We start from the raw sequence: 8,330 nt of genomic DNA, 5'->3' as shown, positions 1-8,330 counted from the left end.
TCTTTTATGTAGGAGGGACACTGGCCAAAGGCAACAAAAATCGAATAAAAGACAAAAAAAGCCCACTGAGATGGCAGTCCCATCAAAGGGTCCAAAGCGGTAGACAGAAATTGAAGGATAAGTGTCTTGAAACTTTGAAGAAATTCAAGTCATAGGAAGGTGGGAATACATAAGATGGCAGGGAGTTCCAGAGTTTACCAGAGAAAGGGATGAATGATTGAGAATACCGGTTAACTCTTGCATTAGAGAGATGGACAGAATAGGGGTGAGAGAAAGAAAAAAAAGTCTTGTGCAGCGAGGCCGCGGGAGGAGGAGAGGCATGCAGTTAGCAAGATCAGAAGAGCAGTTACCATGAAAATAGCGGTAGAAAACACTAGAGATGCAACATTGCGGGGTTGAGAGAGAGGCTGAAGACAGTCAGTTAGAGAAGAGGAGTTGATGAGACGAAAAGCTTTTGATTCCATCCTGTCTAGAGGAGCGGTATGGGTGGAACCCTCCCAGAAATGTGAAGCATACTCCATACATGGACGGATAAGGCCCCTGTACAGAGTTAGCAGCTGGGGGGTGAGAAAAACTGGCGGAGACGTCTCATAACGCCTAACTTTATAAAAGGTCCAAGATCTAATTTTCAATCTGTAGAACACCACCTCTCCTCTTCTAAACCTCATCTTCTTTTCCTCACTGAAACTCAGGTGTCTGAGGCAACTGATAGTAGCCCCTTTTCTGTTCCCTCCTACTTTCTCTATCCTCATTTTCGATCCAAAGCTGGATGTTGCGTTTATGTGCGCAATGACTTAACCTGCTCTCGTGCCCACGCTCTTGAATCTTTCGAGTTTTCCACCATCTGGCTATGACTACAGTCACTCTCAAACTAAATTTATCTGTGCTGTATACCTCTCACCTAACTCCTCTGACTATAAGAAATTCTTTGACTACTTAACTTCCAAAGTGGAGCACATTCTGACCCTCTTCCCTTTTGCAGAGATCTCCATTCTTGAAGACTTCAATGTTCACCACCAGCTTTGGTTTTCCTCTCCCTTCACTGACCATCCTGGTGAACTAGCCTTCAACTTTGCTATTCTCCACGACCTAGAGCAATTGGTGCAACGCCCTACCCGTGTTCCTGACCGTCTTGGAGATACGCCCAGTATTCTTGACCTTTTCCCGACCTATAATCCTTCTGCTTATGCTGTCACCCTTTCTTCTCCGTTGGGCTCCTCCGATCACAATCTCATATCTGTATCTTGTCCTATTTTCCAATCCCTCCTCAGGATCCCCCTAAGCGAAGGTGCCTCTGGCGTTTTGCCTCTGCTAGTTGGGGGGACCTGAGGAGGTATTTTGCTGATTTTCCTTGGAATGACTGCTGCTTCCGTGTCAGAGACCCGTCTTTATGTGCTGAGCGCATAACAGAGCTAATAGTGTCTGGCATGGAGGCGTACATTCCTCACTCTTTTTCTCGACCTAAACGTTCCAAACCTTGGTTCTCGTGCTATACATGATAGAGAGGTGGCCCACAAAAGGTATTTAAGCCTTCCATCACCAAAATCTCATGCACTTTATATTTCTACCCGGAACCATGCCAAGTCTGTTCTCCAACTAGCCAAAAACTCATTCATTAACAGAAAGTGTCAAAACCTTTCAAGATCTAACTCCCCTCGTGATTTCTGGCATCTAGCCAAAAATATCTCCAATAACTTTGCTTCTTCTTCTTCTTTCCCTCCTTTATTTCAACCAGATGGCACCACTGCTATCACATCTATTTCTAAAGCTGAACTCTTCGCTCAAACCTTTGCTAAAAACTCTACCTTGAACGATTCTGGGCTTGTTCCTCCCTCTCTTCCACCCTCTGACTACTTCATGCTACCTATTAAAATTCTTCGCAATGATGTTTTCCATTCCCTTGCTGGCCTAAACCCTCGAAAGGCTTATGGACCTGATGGGGTCCCTCCTATTGTTCCCCGAAACTGTGCCTCCGTGCTTGCACCTTGCCTAGTCAAACTCTTTCAGCTCTGTTTGTCAACATCTACCTTTCCTTCTTGCTGGAAGTTTGCCTACATTCAGCCTGTTCATAAAAAGGGTGACCGTTCTAATCCCTTAAACTACCGTCCTATTGCTTTAATTTCCTGTCTATCCCAAGTTTTTTAATCTATCCTCAATAGGAAGATTCTTAAACATCTATCACTTCACAACCTTCTATCTGATCGCCAGTATGGGTTCCATCAAGGCCGCTCTACTGGTGATCTGGCTTTCCTTACTGAGTCTTGGTCATCCTCTTTTTAGAGATTTTGGTGAAACTTTTACTATTGCCTTGGACATATCAAAAGCTTTTGATAGAGTCTGGCACAAAGCTTTGATTTCCAAACTACCCTCCTACGGCTTCTATCCTTCTCTCTGTAACTTCATCTCAAGTTTCCTTTCTGATCGTTCTATTGCTCCTGTGGTAGACGATCACTGTTCTTCTCTTAAATCTATTAACAGTGGTGTTCCTCAGGGTTCTGTCCTGTCACTCACTCTCTTTTTATTATTCATTAATGATCTTCTAAACCAAACTTCTTGTCCTATCCACTCCTACGCTGATGATACCACCCTGCACTTTTCCACGTCTTTTCATAGACGTCCAACCCTTCAGGAAGTAAACATTTCACGCAGGGAAGCCACAAAACGCTTGACTTCTGATCTTTCTAAAATTTCTGATTGGGGCAGAGCAAACTTGGTACTGTCCAATGCCTCAAAAACTCAATTCCTCCATCTATCAACTCGACACAACCCTCCAGACAACTATCCCCTCTTCTTCAGTGACACTCAACTGTTCCCTTCTTCTACACTGAACATCCTCGGTCTGTCCTTTACTTATAATCTGAACTGGAAACTTCACATCTCATCTCTAGCTAAAACAACTTCTATGAAGTTAGGCGTTCTGAGACGTCTCCGCCAGTTTTTCTCACCCCCCCAGCTGCTAACTCTGTACAAGGGCCTTATCCGTCCATGTATGGAGTATGCTTGACATGTCTGGGAGGGTTCCACTCATACTGCTCTTCTAGACAGGGTGGAATCAAAAGCTTTTCGTCTCATCAACTCCTCTCCTCTAACTGACTGTCTTCAGCCTCTCTCTCATCGCCGCAATGTTGCATCTCTAGCTGTCTTCTACCGCTATTTTCATGGTAACTGCTCTTCTGATCTTGCTAACTGCATGTCTCCCCTCCTTCCGCGGCCTCGCTGCACAAGACTTTCTTCTTTCTCTCACCCCTATTCTGTCCACCTCTCTAACGTAAGAGTTAAACAGTATTCTCAGTCATTCATCTCTTTCTCTGGTAAATTCTGGAATTCCCTGCCTGCTTCTGTATTTCCACCTTCCTATGACTTGAATTCCTTCAAGAGGGAGGTTTCAAGACACTTATCCTTCAATTTTTTTTACTATCGCTTTGGACCTTTTCATGGGACTGGCATTTCAGTGGGCATTTTTTTTTTTTTATTGGAATCAAAAGATATATATATATATATATATATATATATATATATATATATATATATATATATATATATATATATATATATATATATATATATATATATATATATATATATATATATATATATATATATATATATATATATATATATATATATATAGCGCAGGCTGAATGCAAAAAGTTGTGCAAAAATCCCTATGGACGATCTTCCTGCTGTGAGTTTTCCTAGGTGGGGGAAATAGGAAAGGTAAGTTACTTTTGACTGCCAATACTTATTCTAAAGGTTTCTGCATCCGGATTTACTAAACACAAAGGCACGTATTCTTAAGCACTTTAGGTTCTCATTGGAATTATTTTCAAGGGGCACAGAAATGAGTAGCCGAATTCTCATCCATGTTTCTTTCTCAATGACGATCCAGAATTCTTGTAAAACTGTCATTATAATCATGAAAACATCTCTGAAAACCCCAGTAACTTCCACTAGATCTGTTAAAATTAATCGAGGCGCTGTTTAAGAACAAACAGTAAAAGTGTGCAGCGAATGAGTAAAATTGATAATTATGCTATAATGTGATAACTGACAACTAAGCTGGAGCTATATAAAACGTTCAAGAGACCCTTCGATCTGAAAAGCCTTACTCAACCAGATCTTTTTTCCTTTTCATTTCAGTGAGCGACGGAAGGCGTCGTTTACGTTCACTGGACCGTTCACTGGACACGCGCACTCTACCGTTGTTTAGCCATAGCATGAAAATCAAGAGCAAAATATATGCTAACATAACCCAAAAGTAAGTTTTTTTTTCTATTCATTTTCTATTATCTATTCTATTTATCTATATGTTTATTTACTTTTTAATTCATTTATTTACTTATTCACTCAATCTTTTTTGTTGTTTATTTTTTTTATTTTTTTTTTTTTTGTGTGTGTGTGTGTGTGTTTATTTATTTTATCATGAAGATGCTCGCTGTGAAGCCATACATCCCTCCCTCTAGAACAAAACTAGACCAGTGATGTCATTCTCGGCTTCTTTTTTTACCTTTATCCACGTCTATATGGAGATCAATGTTACTGACAACTCACCTCCACCACTCGGCCCAGCCATATACATCATCCTCCGACAAACTTCTTTCTCCCAAGTCCTCCCTTACGCAGCTCATCCACCTCCGCTACTGTCTCTCTTCGTCTCCTAGTATATCCATCTCTATCATTCTTCTCCCCATATATGCCTCTTTCCCTTCTCTTAATTAAAATGGGAGTACAACTGCAGTCTTCTTCTCTGTGTCTTTTCGATATCTTCACTAGCTTCCTAGTTCCTATTTAATTTGTGATATTGTTTATTTCTGTTACTTCACACAGCCTCCAAAGCTATGGAGTCGCCTTCTCTTCCGTGATGTCCTACGTAAAGCCAAGCCCACCTGTTATTATTATAATTACTCGTACTTCACACTTTATGGTTGAAGATATAACAATGTAAATATTGAAAGATGAGTCGTACATTTTTTTTTCTATTTAATCATTTATTTTATTTATGTATCTTTTATGTAAAGGCTCCGGCCAAGGAAAATAAAAAAAAAAAAGGAAAAAAGGGAAGGCCATCTGAGATACCAGTCCCTAAAACGTATACTGAAATTATATCTATGAATTCAGAGTATATGGAACGGTACGAAAACAAGAATTAATAATAATAATAATTTAATAATAATAATAAAATAATAATAATAATAATAATAATAATAATAATAATAATAATAATAATAATAATAATAATAATAATTCAACGTTCTTGCAATCGCGTGTGCACTCATGACGGCCACTGTCGCCCTAAAGAGGTGCTGCTTGGATGCCGCTGTTAACATATTTGTATGGATGCCTTCTGTAACTGACTGCTGAGTGTGGACCTCTTGTCCAGCTCAGATGGCTGGTGGCCTTTTTCTAGGCTGCTAATGAAATGGAAAATGGTGTCATCACAATGGCCACAGAGGATATTTGCCTCTTAATGAATAGTATATTGTCAGAGAAAATTATGATCTGTTTGTATCGTTCAGCGTGGTATTGTCACGTGCATGTAGCCCAACCAGCCTATCTGTAAACACATTTTTTTTCTTTCTATGTATGAGTATGATCCCTTTCAGATTACGTGATTAACCTTTTTATCAGCTCTTGTCGATTTTTGGATTGGTTATTGGTGCTGCTGTGAATGTAGTTACTGTAATTTTAGTTTCTTTCCTCTTGTTTTTCAGATTGTTTCTAAATATGCCTTTTTGTAGTTTTCATGTTCACCATCCTTGAGTGGTAAAATTGTTTCAATTTCTTCAGCCATATATATATATATATATATATATATATATATATATATATATATATATATATATATATATATATATATATATATATATATATATATATATACACACACACACACACACACACACACACACACGAGAGAGAGAGAGAGAGAGAGAGAGAGAGAGAGAGAGAGAGAGAGAGAGAGAGAGAGAGAGAGAGAGAGAGAGAGAGAGAGAGAGAGACGCAACTCGCGCTTGTTTTGAGATGTAGCATTCTGTTTTAATATACGTTTAACACCTACATTACAGTTTTTTTTTTAGGGTCAAGTACTAATACTTTCATTTATATATTTAAATAAATATATATTTTAATAAAGTAATACTTTCATTTACATATTTTCGCTCTTGAAACTAGAGAAAAATTTTTTTTTTTTTTTAATTAATCGTTCAAGGCGCGAGTGTACATGAATTTCTCAAAAGAAGGGTAAATGAACTTGGAGAAGGTTGGGAACCACTGGTTCCCAACCTTCTCCTCTTTTATAACTTTCACCTTAGCACCGTCACGTGCAGTGTAGCCCAGCCAGCCTATTCGTGAACAATTTTTTATAAGTGGGGACCGGCCAGAAGCACACGGAAAATAAATAAATAAATAAATAAATAAATACGATATGATTATAAAAGGCTGCTAATAGTTTGCCGCTCTCAAAAATACTAAAAAATCTGAAACCGTTGCCAATTTTGTTTTACACCCGTCCAGACACTCATCTCTATGACACTTCATGTCACAGGAATGGGGAAAATAAAAACAGGCAGAGTTCCTTCATTTACCAGTTAAAGGGATGAAAGGGACATTTTATCCTGACAACTTTCAACAGGCTCTATGGTGGAGGTTAGAGTTTTCAAGTGTGTTTTTATAGTTCTAGATGAGGTATTATCAATGGCAAAAGGTCTTCATGAGAACTCCGAGTTATAGAAACACATTGCTAAAAAAATAAATAACATAATAATAATAATAATAATAATAATAATAATAATAATAATAATAATAATAATAATAATAATAATAATAATAAAGAAGAAAAAGAAGAAGAGGAAAATACATGAAAGAACAAATATACGAATCCTAGAATCTTTAAATAAAACGAATAGCAAATATTTTTTTTTTATCATAAAAGCAGTGTAGAGAAATAAAAATATCTACAGCAGCATTTAGATAAAGAAGTTTCAGGTGGAGCGTTCTTCGTCACTCACGCTAGCCACAAAGGGCGCGTGCCCCCCCTGCTGTGCTCAATTATCGCATCCCTTCGTTCCCGTCTCCTCCCCTGGTGATTATCTCATCACCCGTCAATGCTTCCTGACACAACCTGTACTTGGGGCCCACGGCGTTCTTTGTGTACCGGTGTAAAGTCTATAATGCGTTTATAATTTTAACATACTGAAGTTTCAATTGTTTTCATGTGTTCACGACTTATTCTCTACTCCTCTGGATTCACTAGCTAATTTATGTACATAAGGGAATAGCTCGGGCGATGAGTCAAGGTGCAACAATAATATTTGTCCTCAGTATGACCTGTGTTACGATTTCGAGACAATGCAGCCTGTGTTATGAAAGGCAATGTGTGTGTGTGTGTGTGTGTGTGTGTGTGTGTGTGTGTGTGAAAAGATTGGAGAGGTTACAAAGGCAGAAAATACAACATAATGATGGTCATTACCAGTATTGTGAAAGTTATAATTTTACTAAGTATTGTTACCATCAATAAAAAGAAACAGTAGCCATCGTGATAACAACAACAACAATAATAATAATGATAATAATAATAATAATAATAACAATAATAATAATAATAATAATAATAATAATAATAATAATAATAATAATTTATTATTATTATCATCATCATCATCATCATCATCATCATCACTACCATTATCTTCATTATTTTTTTTAATATTTCCAAAATTCATTTCACAAAAAAAAAATTAATAAAGAAATAAATAAATAGAGTAAACGGTCTACATAGTATCAGTAGCTATTTATTATATAACTACGCATGTGCTTGCATCTATACAACTTACTCTTTTTACTGAATTTCCCTAAAAACTTTTATCCAGACAAAATATTTCACATTATAGCTGGTATAATTTTCATCATCTCATTTAAGTGACAAAAAAGCAACATAGTTTTCTTTTAATTATGAACTGTATTACTGGATTTCAAAACCAGAGTGAGCACGAATTGCCCCATATAACCAAGCATTAATTAAACTACGAAAATAACTTTTGTGTGTGGGCCGTCCAAGAATGAAGAAATAATTTAAAAAATAAAAAATAATTGATCAAGGAACTTTGAACGTCCAAAATTACTTGATAATCAGTCACACGCACACATTTATGAAAGAACATGGCAGATGGAAATTTCATACAGGGACTGCCACGTGTGGAACAATGGTGTCTTGCAGCTCTTCTTATTCCCTTACATTCTCATGTAGACACACACACACACATTTATGGATGGACATGACAGATAAAACTTTTGACTATATGGCTTTTTGCTGGACTATATGGCTTTTTGCA

Source organism: Scylla paramamosain, chromosome 2 (genome assembly GCF_035594125.1).
Source record: "Scylla paramamosain isolate STU-SP2022 chromosome 2, ASM3559412v1, whole genome shotgun sequence".
Lineage (NCBI taxonomy): Eukaryota > Metazoa > Arthropoda > Malacostraca > Decapoda > Portunidae > Scylla > Scylla paramamosain.
This window is presented reverse-complemented; position numbering follows the sequence as displayed.